General features: G+C 35.7%; 1 non-coding gene across 1 annotated transcript; it reads left to right on the top strand.

Annotated features, from left to right (window-relative positions):
- The first annotated feature begins 698 nt into the window (after positions 1-698).
- On the top strand, positions 699-805 carry LOC111817585. The gene has a single exon (XR_002821744.1). It is a non-coding gene; the product is annotated as a U6 spliceosomal RNA (small nuclear RNA).
- The last annotated feature ends 13543 nt before the right edge of the window (positions 806-14348 follow it).

Raw genomic sequence — 14348 nt, 5'->3', positions numbered from 1 at the left:
ATGTTCTAGCACTGTATTTGCAACTTGTATTTTGGAAATAAAAAGAAGAAGCAGTGATATTCCACCCAAAAATTCACACAGTAGGAAAAAACAAACACATCCAACCATAATCAAAATTGTCATTTCCCTCCCTGTTGCTTTTAAGAAAAAAATAAAATTCTACTGAATTTTCTTTTAATTCTCAATCCTTAGCAAAGACTTTTTTGGGTAGCCATGGTAACAAGTGACAAGACTCTTTATAAATCTACTCAATTGATCAAGATAATTCCCTTCAGTGAACTTCATTTTTACAAGACAAAACTTTGCATTGGAAAAATAGTTTATTAGAAAATGACACACCCCAAATATCTGCCTCTGGATACCAGTCAGTCTGTAGCAGTCTCCACAAGTCTTGCTTCCACAGCTACCAAAACACTTATACACCTAAAAGTCTATCAGCCATTGATTCCATATTTTCTTGTAAGATCAGTTGCTTGTTTCACTTGGGGACATTGTCTTACAACTTACTTAGGCACAATTAGGAGCAATAAATTCAGCTTTGTCTTTTAATCTAAGAGGGTGATGTTCTGAGCTCACTTGCGCCTACTTCCCATTTATATTAAAATAGCTCCAGGTATATGAAGAATAAACTGTGTTACTGTGTGTAAGAATAATTATGGAAGCATTAGAGCAAAGTGTTTTTGAAAAAATATAATTTTGTGCTTGCTTCGGCAGCACATATACTAAAATTGGAATGATACAGAGAAGATTAGCATGGCCCCTGCGCAAGGATGACACGCAAATTCATGAAGCGTTCCATATTAAATAAAACATAACTCTGTCATCACAGCACTCAGTTTTTTAACTTGGCACAAGAAACAAAAACAATAACAGGAAATAAGAGTAGAATTTAGATATCAATAAATAAAATACTATAACATTGCCTTTGTTGTAACAAAAACAGAAGCACCAGCAACAATGTCATCTACAGCAACAGTCTCCAAAACAACAACACTTAGCAGATATGGCATGGTGGAGGAAAATTACTCATTTTATGGAAATTAGGGAACAGAGAAGAGAGAACATCCAGGGACAAGAATACATCTTTCCAGATCATTCTATTTTGAATTAACCCCTGTCCAGATCCTTTCTTCTGATAGCATATGCAGCCATAAGCTCATCAATAGATTCCATTACTGATGAGTATAGTGGCCCATGGTGTGATCACCTAAAATGACCACCTTTGGACAGAAGACATTGATGGGGAACATTTTAGATCTAAATCCAAGCATTCTTCAAACCCCCAAAAGGTTTATGTCCATTTCATTATGCAGGAATCTTAAGAATTGCCAAAATTTCAGCAGCTGTAGCATAGCTGAAAAATCCAAGTCCAAAGTGTTATCTGAGATCCAAGACAAACTCTCAAGGGTGAACCCTTGTGAAAATCAAAAAGAAAAGAAAATACTTCCAACATACAATGTCACAGTATAAACACTGTCATTTCAAGGGGCAGTAATAAGTGAACAGAAGAAGTTGAACTAAATCAACAGGGCAAACATTAAACATTATAGCTCCATATCTAGCTCCCATGGTATCTTGTGGTAAGATGTGAACTTTACAGGGACTGGGTACTCCCACCACCTGTGTCCCTGGTAGTAGCAACCCATATGGCCTCACTTAGGCAGGCTTTGCTCCCTGCCCATAATTTTTCACAGCAGACAGCTCACCTTTGTGGCATCTTCAATTTCCCAAGTCAGCAGCACACCTTTGCTTTCACTCTCACCGCTTTGCATCCCTCTGAGGAGCATACTTCCCTGGCCACGCACTCTTTCCTTTGACATCTGGTTGTAGGCTCCATAACCCCACAACTCTTGCACTCTGCATTCCTGAAATACCAGCATCACCAAAGTCTGCATTCATATAAAACAGTACCTTGGCCCCTTTGGGCCATGATTTCAGCAGGTTTTGAGTGCCTGGATGTCTGAATTGGTCCCTAAATGGCTCTGAATGAACACTGCACTTTTTGTAAAGCAAAGCTTTTCAAAGGAATTTATTCTTTTGTAATCTTGAGCCTATGAAGATAAGGTGTGTCTAATTCCCAAAATGCCTTCAAACCGTCTATCTTATTATCCTGATATGAAGTACTTGGGTTCTTTTTAGTGCTAATCTTTTCAGCAACAGTGGTTCTCCACAGTCGCAACTTTGAAGATGCTTCCTTTTTGGTGAAAGTGTGTACTTTCATATCTTTGGACTGTTTTTCTTTATGACTTTTAATACCAATCTGGCTAAAAAGCAGCCAGGCCAAAGACTGTATCCCTAGGATGCAGCCTGAATAGCAATCTGCCTTGGAATTTCCTCTGCCCTGTCAAACAGTCCACTCTTCTTAATTTCCATCTCCTGCCCAGTCTCAGACAATGAGCAAAATGTAGACAAAGTTTTCACCAAACATAATATGCATGGCCTGCAGTACAGCTGCCAACGGAGTCTTCATTTTCAGGTAAAACCTCCTGAGTCTCGTGTTCCTGCTTCCTAGAAGTTAGTGCTTCTTTTGTTTGGTACTTATTTAATGTTCACAATGCTTTTATGTAAAATTATTTCTATTGTAAAGAAAAATTAAGGCTTAAGGAGAATGGCAGGGTTGTGATAGCCACCAAATACCCCACCTGTTCCCACACAGATAGGGTGAAGACCAGGGCTGACCAAGCTATGGCGAAGCAGTTCTTGATCATATTAAGCCAGTGAGTAAAAAAGCTGGCCCTACTCAATTAAGGTGGGACCCAAACTTGGTGCCTGCTTGTTTCAAATGCTATGGGAACAAGACAGAACTCTGAATAGTCTAAATGTCTATATGAAGAAAATCCTTCTAAGCCATACCAATAGCTAAATACTTGTTTATTTAAGCCACTGGGATTTTGGGGTTGTTACTTGCAGATGTGCTTACTTTGTAAATGGTGTCTAAGATTGAGATTGGCATATAGAACAGGCTTTGGTGAATATTGTCACACTACACAGGTAGGGGAGAGAAATAACTGATCAAAGAGAGAGGATGTCCTGCTGTAGCCATCACGGGAGGAACTCAACTGAATCCATCCATGGGAAGCTCTGAAGCTGTAATATACCCTTACAGTTGTGCTAACTGGGAGGAGGGAACTGGACCTTGGAACACTAAATAAGTTAGTCATTAAGTGAGCGCTGCCCTCAGAAGGGAGTTGTGACCTTACATGATGCCAAGAGCATTTCCCAGAAAGGAATGACTTCTGAGATTCATTAGCTATGACACTCTCAGAAGATGAAAAAGGAAAGTTCTTACACCCTGAAAATGCATTAGTTTTCACTACAACAGCATAACTCAGTCACGTGTGGTTTATTCTGAGGTGTTTAAAAAACTTGCTCTAAATGAAATCACATGGGAGTTGGCCCACAGAACATTAATTTCAAAGGAAGACATAATTTTTGACATAGCATATTTCATTCTTTTTAGGAATAATTATGAACCAGATTCAATCAGATATTAGAAGCTAAGAAACCTGTTAATGTCATTCACATGCAAGATCTTAGACATAAAATAGGTAAGAACAATGAAACATAGATCTAAAGTAACCAGTGGACATCCACAACAGTAAGCCAAAAAAGAAAATGAATATTAAATTAGATATATTTGTATACAACATGGAGAGTTAGGAGGGTTCAGAATGTTTTGAAAGAATAGTGAATTTGTTAGGGACTAGGTGTTTAAGTACTTCTGAGTTAGATTAAGAGTTCTAGACTCTGCCTCAAAGGCATGATAGAAACACAGAATAGAAGATATAACTTTTTAAAAAATGATACAGTGAAACATAATTAAACTGAAGTTCTTCTGCATATTCCAGTAGAAAGTCACAGTTGGGGCTCAAGAGAGACATGAGAGATAGAGAGGTGTATGTAAAATTCATCTGCACACAGTGTGGGTTTTCTCAAAGATAGTATATATAGAGTGAAATTCACTATAAAGTAAAGCTTCAATTGTAATTCTTCTAGTTTAAGAAAAATATCATGAGCAAACATATGTGAATTTATGAGCAGATAACTCCCCTTCATATCTTCTGGATCTACATTCAGATATTTATTCAATCATGGACCAAAAATTATTTTTAAAGAATTACGTCAGCACTAAACATTTACTTTTTTCACATCATTATTCCCTGGTTAATACAAAATAAGAATCATTTGTATACAATTTATTTTACATTAGGTATTATAAATAATCTAAAAGTGACTCAAAATATAGAGAAAGATCTTCTAGGTTACATGTAGAAGTTATGTCATTCTATGTAAATGACTTGTGTCCTTAGGGGTGTAAGAGCCATTTTACTAAAGATATTGAAAGGGGACAAATAATTGAATATTAATAACTGCTTTCAAGAAATCGTAATTTTTTCTTTGTTTTTTAAAATTTAGAAATTGTACATATTAAGACCAAGATGAGAGGTATTCAACCATAGGTTTTGTGTTACATGTTGCTGCCCTCAATGTAGTTGCTCAGATTTCAGATATCAGCATATAAATTAGCCAAGGGGAAAATTCTACACATTAACTGGTATTTTCAAAAAACTGATGGAAAATATTAGTACAATCATCTCAGCCATCCTGTACATATACTTGCGTGTTTCTCCCTTCCTTTTTTTCCTATTTTCTCCTTCCTCTCATCTTCATTGTTTAATCATTAAGTTCAGTTTATCTCCATTTTATTATAATCTATTATACCTTTCAGGTTGCAGTTCTTCTTTCAGGAATGACATTAGGGAGAAAATATGGTATTTATATACGTGGGTCTGATTTATTTCACTTATGAGTATAGACTCTAGCTGCATGCACTTACCTAATAGAACCTTGAGTTTGTCTTTCTTTATATCTACGTGCTACTCTATCATATTAAATTATTTTTCCAGTCTTGCATAACTATATATGTTAATCTGAGCAACAGATTTGACAATAAAAATAGATAATATAACAATCATTGTTAATTAGCTATTCCTATTTTGAAAATCTATAACATACATATTATTATATATTACCTTTTATCTTTTTTCTATTTGTTTTTGCTTATGTTTTTATACTTCATGATGATAAAAATAAATAATGTAACAATCATTGTTAATTAGGTATTCCTATTTTGAAAATATATAACATATTGTTGTATGCTATCTTTTTTCTTTTTTTCTGTTTTTGTTTCTATTTTTACTTTTTAAAATAAAATAAAATTGAATTTAGAAAAAGAAAAAGGAAATAGAGTGAAATAAAATGAATAAGAATAGTAAAGAGAAAAAAAGAGTACAGTTTCTATAAATGCTAGTGCTTACCCAATTCATTAAAGGTGAAAAACTAAGATAGAAGGAGATGACATGTTAATTTAAAGTACCTTCATTTCTCCCTCCTCCTAATATATCATACAACACTATTGTTAAAGTTATTTTTGTTCATTTTACTCATTAGTATTGAAAGATACACTATAAGTCAAGTACTATACTAACTAGAGTGCAGTATTATGAATTAATCTTTCTTTTGGCAGAACTGGGGATTGAACTCAGGCCCTTGCACTTGCCAGGCAAGTGCTTATTCTACTGAGCTATCTCCCCGTCCCCTTTTTTAAAAAGTTAATCTTTTATCAAAGAAATCACAGTAGTAGAGATAAGAAATAGGAAGACAATTTTAGTATTGCTCTTAGATCAGCAGGATATTTGATGCAGAAATGTTTCTTTACCTTAATTTGCAAACTATGAAAGAGGTATACAAGCTACAGTGTAGAGGAAGCATTAACTTGAATCTGAACAAGTCAAAATGAGATCTGATAACATTTAAGTTGTCAGCTGACCACAAACTTGACCTGAATACATGAACTGAAGAAGGGCAACATTGTAAAGCCCTGGTGAGTATGGACCTTGACCCATGGCGAAGATAGAGATAGAAATAGAACGCCCTTGACCAACAGTTTGTACTCACGTTAGCTCCTAACTGAATCATTTTTAAGTAATACTGTCATTTTTTTCAAAGGAACATACAACATGCAACCGTGATGAATGACTGGTATGCAGCAAACCATTAAGAAAAAGATATGGAACAAATACTTTTCTCCATTTTATAGTAACCAAATCTGATCCATATAGAAAGGAAATAAAGATACACACTTATAATTGGATGAATTTCTAGTCAATAGTATAAGGAACGGTATCCAAAGAATGTAGAACATTCTTATTAAGTTGAAGAGACTGATACTAAAGTCCAAAGAGGTTTATGTGGTTGGCACTAACAAATCAGAAAAGTGAATAATTGAAAAAATGTTAAAGTACCACACAGATCCATATATGGTCCCTTGACTCAATAGCTAAACAAAAAGTTATATGAATATTAAGTAAGAATATGGAAACAAAGATTGAGAATTAGACATACTGAATATATTACCCAAAGCTAGGGCATGCACAAGTTCTTACCTGTGATAGTAGATAGTCCTCAAGGAAAATCAGTAGTATTTGGAAATTGTCAAGGAAATATAATTACTTAGTAGGTACATGAACCATAAAGTTATTTCATTGTAAAAAAATTAAATTAGTCAAAAACATATTAAGTTGATCCACATATGACTTAGCCATCTTAAGGAAAAACCCAAACACCCTTTGAAAATACATAACAAAGAAATTCGGCCTCATTGTCAGAAAATATACATTGTTGAATATCTGCTTAAACATCACCAGACATGCCAAACAGTAGGAAAATGGACCCCTAATCAAGAAAAAAAGGTCAGTCAGTATCATCAGACTTTTAAAGTAGAGATGATAGAAAATGCAAACAGGAACTTAGGTACCATAGTTAATGTAAATGCACTTAGCTTGTTCAAAGATTTGAAATAAAATAGAAGTTGTAAAAGGAATCTAAGTGTAAGTCTAACAAATGAAAAATAAGTTTAGAATGGAAATTCCTCTAAATGAGATTAACAACAGGTTAGAGACTGAAATATAAAATATCAGATAACCTGATACAGCAATAAATCCTATTCAAAATGAAATATTAAAAAGATTTTGAAAGAAAAGAGCAGGACTCCAGTGATTTTTATGACAATGTAAAGAAGCATAACTTAACATCACTTTTGGGGACTCCAACCTATGGAATCCCAAAACAAAGGAAATGCAAGCAAATTATTTGAGAAAATAATGGCTAAAAATAATTCAAATGTTTACAAAGTACACAACCACAGATTTGATAAGGCCTACAATTTCCAATAATGATAAACAAACTGAAAATTGTACCATCAAACACAAAGTCCCATTGCTGGAAACTTTCTTAAAACTTCAAAATTTTCCATGGAAGGAAAAAATATGAGAACAGGAACACAGATAAAAGTGAAAACAACTTCTCCTCTACAGCTATGTTAGCTGGAGAAAAATGGTCTGTACAGCATAACAGACTGACAAAAAATGACAGGACCCTGGACACTGGCCCCATACCTGGGGAGGGCTAAATTGGCAAACAAGTCCAGGTGTGGTGGTGCACACCTGTAATCCCAATGCAGGGGAGGCTGAAAATAAGAGGATCACTAGGAGTACAACTGCATAGTGAGACCCTGTACCAGTTACATAAATGAAAAAGAAGAGATAAGAAACAGTAAATGTACAAATAATAAATACCTATGAAAATCTAAGACATTAAAATAAAATAAATTTTCAAAGACTGAAGAAATGTGTTGTCAGTAGGTATAGCATACAAAAATCTGATAAGGAATTTTTTCAGGAACAATATAAATGGTGCCAAAAGAATATTAGATCAATACAAAAGATCAGAGACTACTAGAAATGATGCGTGCATAAATATAAATGATATTTGAAATTTATTGCAAACGAATCTAATGGCTTAAAGAAAGATAACAAGGTGACAGAAAATGGAAGTGACTGGCAGCAAATTATGGCCTCTACATGACCTTGAGTTGAGAGGGAACTAGAGGACAACTGGTGAACAGAAGAAAAGAGGTGAATTTCCAGGAACTTGGAGGGAGCTGTTAGGAAGACTGGAAAGTATGCAGAAGCTGAGAAACTGTGTTGCACTGTGAAACAAACAGTGCAGTCTGGAAGGCTCACACTGGCTGGGGGTGGGGAAATTTACACCTAGTGGGACCAGGAAGTCAGTGGATGAAGGGCAGTCACTGCTCACAATCCCCTACAAGATATTAATCTAATCCAACAGGTGGGAACCTCTGTGAGGAGAAAAGGGAACGATAGGTGTGATGGCCTAACTAATGGTCAATTCGTAACAATCAGATGAACTGAATTAGTGTGATTCTGGGCAAAGAAGGCCCACCTGAGGATTGCTGCCAAAAGCATTTTATGTGGTTAAACTTCAGGGGAAAATACTGTGCTTCTTTTTCTCCTGGAGAATCTTGTCACTCTGGCTTTCCTGAGAGCAACTCTGCTGTTCTCATAGTTGGGTCCTCACTGTTGCTGAGGATGGCTGGGATTCTTTTTAGGAGAGCTCCAGTCCTGTCCTTCAGCATAATTTCTTGGCTCCAGTGCAGACCACTTATCCCACTGGCACAGATTTTGAAACTGACCTTTGGGCCTTCCCAATGTTGATCCGTGATCCAGACTTTTATATGACGTTGCCATGGGCTGTATGCCTTCAGGTGGACTTGGGAAGAACATTGCCACGGCACCCAATACCTCAGCTGGACTCTTTGGGTCTCTACTGCATGAGCAGATCTCTCACCATCTATGAAATTTTACTTATTGAGTGAATAGTATAAAATCATACTAAAATTTACATGTCCTGAATTAAATCTGTTTCCTTATAAATTCCAACAAGAGCATTGGGTCTGAAAATGTAAACATCAAGTCCAGCAAATTTCTCTTTTTTTGAGAGGGGTGTTCTCAATTTTTTTCCTTAATTTTATTAAGAAACAGATATCAATGAGACAGTTTCAAAATGGATTAATAGGACAGTTTCAATAATTAATACAATGCATATTGTTATTTTCTTAGTGGTTATTCATAGTACAAGATGCAGACATGATATTGGGTCCAAATGCTATTAGTATAAATCTTTCTTCTCATTGAATTAAGAAAAAGTAGCTGTATATCTATTTTAACTATTTTGTATACACAGATACAAAATGGTCCTTCCTTTGTATCCCCTCTTTTTGTTTAGTTTTGTTAGAGATGGGTATTCCATTGCAATTTAAATATTGTAGGTGGGTGAATTCAGCAAAATAATCCAATATAGTCCCATAGTCCATAATAGTAGTGGGTTATCCGTACGACTGGCAGTGTCAGAAGTTGTTGACTTGAGCCTTTCACAGCTCAGCCTATTAATATGGCTTTACTTTTTATATCTTGTTTTCATACTTTTCTGCTGGTTTGTTTAGACAAAGATAAAGCAAAACCAATATAACAAGAAATGTATCTTCTGTATCTGATAAAATTTGTCAAGTTCTCTAAGAATTTATCCTGTTACCCTGTACCACAGTTCGTAGATCCTTTGTCAGTGTCAGCTATGTGGATGAGTCACAGCCATTGCTTGACTTATTTGCTCTCTATGAAAGCCTGAGAGAATATTTTCTCTCCATGTTACTCTCATTAAGCACACTCTACATCATTGATCACTTTCCTCTGTGGCCCCATAATCTCCTTGATCAGAAAAATTGGGACACAACTGAGTCATATGATGTTACAATATAGGTTCTCCTATGTCCTGAGTCTTCACCTACCTTGAAAGGCTAGAGTCAAAATGTTGGCTGTCCTTGCAGCTCTTCTTTTTCTCTAAGTTTTAGTCTGCAAACTTAGGTTGTTAACCCTCCAGAAGAGAAGATTATTACCACCCTAGAACATATGCAGTTGGGTTAAAAAAAACCTCACTAGCTTTCTGAATATCAAACATCTTAGGCATAACATGGAACAGCTATTTTCCATCTAGTATTGGTATGTGAAATGTAAAGTCTCTACAGAACAAGAAAAAATAAAAAATATTTTAAAATATGAATAAACAGTTGCATATTTTAATACAGAAATTTAGAAATCTAACCATATACAGCATTATAGTGGGACAGTCCTGTGACTTTTTTTCTTGTCTCTTTTTTTCACTTATTACCCTTGTTTTTAAACAAACATTTACTTGAGAGATAGCATGGCAATACTTGGTATGTGCTGTCGTAGAAGACCAGAACGACAGGCTTTCCAAGTGTGACCCTTCTAATACATATTGCTTCCGTCAGTGCAGTTGCTTAGTTCACAGGTATCAGCATATACAGTTAGTCAGTGTGAGAATCTCACCAATTAACTGCTATTTTTGAAAACCTGCAGAAGTTTCTCAGGATCATTGCCTTGCCCATCTTGTGTGTATGAATGTATGGCTCTGCTGCTGTCATTTTTCCCAGCTTTTCTCCTTGTCTTCTCCTCATTGCCCAATCCTCAAGTTCTTGCTTTCCTTTTAATTATGTTATACCTTTCTATTTGTATTTCTTCTTTTGAGTTCTCATACTAGGGAGACTATATGATATTCACACATGTCGGTCTGGTTTATTTCACTTATGACTTTATCTTCAAGTGGCATCCACTTAAATATAAATGCTTCAAGTTTATCATTCTTTATAGCTGAGTAGTACTCCATTGTACAAAAATACACCTTTTTTAAAGACACATGATAGAACTTATTATTTCATGATTATGACTGCCAAAATATTGAGTATTTTAAAATGGTGTAATTTATATGTTAAAATGCAATATTTTCTGCTTCTTACTGTATAAAATAAGAGAATGAAATAAAAACCCATCCACATATACACTCTATGCTTAACTCTTCTTTCCAGACAGTGTGAGAAACAGCATTAATTTTATAGTAATATTAAGATATTTTAGGGTTGGGGAGATAAAGTGCTTGCCTGGCAAGAAACATTAAATTTTTGTTTACTTTTTTCCATAATTCTATTGAGAAACAAATAGCAATAAGACAGTTTCAAACCAAATTGGTAGGACAGTTTCAATAATTAACACGTTGCATACATTCTTCCTAGTGGTTATTTACTGTACAAGATGCGGACATGATATCCTATTTACAAACACTATTAGAACAAATCCCTCTATTCATTAAGAGAATGTAACTATATATCTACCCTAATCACCCTGAATACACAGAGACAAAATGGACATTCATCTGTATCCTCTTTTTTCTTTAGTGCCATTATTGGAATATTATAGGTATGTTAACTCAGCAAAATATTCTAAAAGAGTCACTGCCAAAGGATCTACAATCTGAGGTACAGGATATCAGGATAAATACTGAGGGGATTTCACTGACCTTATCAGACCTAAAAGCTACAACTCTTGTTGCATAGGTCTTGCTTTATCTTGGTCTTAACCATGCAGCAGAAAAGTATAAAAATGAAGTATAAGTAAAGCCATGGTATTATGTTGAGCTGTAGGAGACTCAATTTAACAATTTCTGACATTACCCATGAAGTGGAAGACCCAATACTATTATGGATTACCACATCTTTTTCATCCATTCTTCAGTGATGGGCATCTTGGTTGTTTCCAAGATTTGGCTATTATAAATTGTGCTGCTATAAACATAGGCACACATATATCACTATGATATGATTTTCTCATTTCCTCCGGGAAATTCCCAGTAGGGGGATAGCTGACTTGAATGGGATTTCCGGTCCTAGTTTTTTAAGGAGTCTTCACACTGATTTCCATAATGGTTGCACCAGTCCACATTCCCACCAGCAGTGGAGAAGGGTTCCCTTTTCCCAACAACCTCTTCAACATTTGTTGTTGGCTGATTTCTTTATGATAGCCATTCTTTCTGAGGTGAGATGGTATCTCAGTGTTGTTTTTATTTGCATTTCATGGATGGTTAGTGCTGTGGAGCATTTTTTCATATATTTATTCACTTCTTTAATTTTGTCCTCGAAGAAGTGTGTGTTCATCTCAGATGCCTACGTCTCTCCTCACCCATACCCACCAATCCACTCTCACTGCCTACACTGAATACAGAACTAAATTTTCCCTTTGCTTTTCACATCTATCAATATGAAGACAGATATAGCTGGGCTTAGACGTTGTCACTACTTGGGACATTCAGAATAAAGGGATTCTGGAGCACTGTGGCAACTCACGTATCCACAGACTATAAATCAAGGTACAGAAAATTAGACTTAAGTCACACTGATGGAAAAGAAATGTATCAGCTGTTAAAATTACTACAAATTTAATGTAATTATCAGTGACCACCCACATACAGTGGTAAAGATATGGAAGAATCCAACATTCACACACAAAAACATGAGTGTTAAAAGAAAATAGAACTTAGCAGTGATTTACAATTCTCCCCTATCACTAGATTCCAAAATAACAGATCCTGACAAGAAAAAAAAAAAAAACTCATTCAAAGACAGAAGAAATTATTTGGACTCATTTTTCTGTTTTTCTTTGGGGATTATTTTTTTTAATTTCCTTTCATTGTTTCCTTTTTCTTCCTTTTTTTTTTTTTTGCTTTCCTCTCTATTTTTCTTTCTATTTACTTTTTTGTTTTATTAATACATATTTGTAGTCCATGCACTCTCTAACTATCATGGAGACTATTTACATTTACATAGTACAGTGTGTTTATTTTAAAATGCATCCCTCTTTCCCTTGCATGCTTTCCCTTCATCTCTAGTTCCCAAATTTATTAACCTTGGCTTATGTGAAGGTATGTCATGTCCACATTAAGTAATGTCATTAAGTTCCTGAACGGAGCATACCTTTATTCTGCATATTTTCCCATCCCTTCTTCCTCACACTTTGATGTTGTTCCCTTGGTCCACCTCACCATTACAAGAGATCCATCCCTCTGTTGCCTTCTATCCATCCATTATTATTCTCCTTGTTTCACTCAAATGAGAGATACAGTACAATATGTAAGCTGATATGTCTGGTTTATTTCACTCAGTGTTATATTTTCCAGATAAATCCATAATGCTTAAACTGTCAAATTTGACTTTCTTTATCCAAGTCACATTCATATAAAAATTGATAAATTATTGGTAGATGATAGATAGATAGATAGATAGATAGGCTACATTTATCTTTATCTCATTATTTATTGAGGTGGGTATATAGGCTGCTCCAGGATATAGCTATTATGAATTGTGCTACTGTAAATATTAGTATGCATGTATCTCTGTAGTATGATACTTTAAGCTCTTTGGGGAAGATACCTACCAGGAAGATAGCTCGGTCAGTTAGAATTTATATTTTTGGTCCTTTAAAAAATTCATAACTATTTCCATAATGATTGTACATGCTGACCAAGGATGTGGGATGGCTGCTTTTAAGTCACATTCATACCAGCATTTTTTTAATGAACAGAATATATTTATTGAGGGAAAGAAAGTTTCTGTCTGAGAGAGGGACAGAAAGGGGGCCCAGAGTGGGTGGTCCCCAGGAAGCTGTGTCTTCCAGGAACTTTGATAGAGGAAAACCAACTGCTGAGGTGGGTCTAAGGTAGTGGAGAACATGGGAACTTGCTTAGGTGGGCATGAGGTGGGACAAAACTATGGTCAGTCAATGAGATTCTAAGCACCATTGCTCAGGTAAAATTGATTAAATCAGAATCAAATGGGGGGGCTGGAGAGATGGCTCAGTGGTCTAAGGCACCTACTTAGAACAAGCTTGGCAAAGCATCAGGGACCGCGGTTCAATCCCCCAGCACCACATGCCAGCCAGCCCCGCCCCCTGGTGGGCTGAGCTGGCCACACACACACACTACTGTCTCTCTCTCTCTCTCTCTCTCTCTCTCTCTCTCTCTCTCTCTCTCAAATAAATAAAAAAAAATTTAAAAAAAAAAAAAGAATCAAATGGGGAAGAGTCACATAGCAAGTGGGTGTGCATACAGGACAGGCTCTCCTCCTGTTGGGTTTGGGGTTAGGGATTCAGTTAGGCTCTTTGAAGATGATTGATACCTATGGAGAGTATCAATCCCTGGTGCCCATAACCAGGGAAGTATGCATGCAGCTACACCTGTTTACTCTTTTGTCTTGAGGTCTGGCCCACAGCGGATATCTGTCTCTTCCAAAGTTGCAAAGTCATCTTGTCTTCTATATTGTCTCCTTGAGGGCCTGGCCCTGTCTGACTACATTTGTTATTGTTTGATTTCTTATATATTTCTATTCTTCCCAGAATTTTATTGAATTTTAACATTATTTTAATTTGAATATTTCCAGTAGCTGGAGATGCAGAATATTTTTTCATATATTTGTTGACCATTTATTTCTTCCTCTGTGACTTGTCTTTTAATTTCTCTTGCCTGTTTCTTGACTGAGTCTTTACTTTTAGATGGGTTAATTTTGTTGCTGTTTCTAGATCACT

This window comes from Octodon degus, unplaced genomic scaffold (genome assembly GCF_000260255.1).
Source record: "Octodon degus isolate 3935 unplaced genomic scaffold, OctDeg1.0 scaffold00062, whole genome shotgun sequence".
NCBI lineage: Eukaryota > Metazoa > Chordata > Mammalia > Rodentia > Octodontidae > Octodon > Octodon degus.
This window is presented reverse-complemented; position numbering and strand designations above follow the sequence as displayed.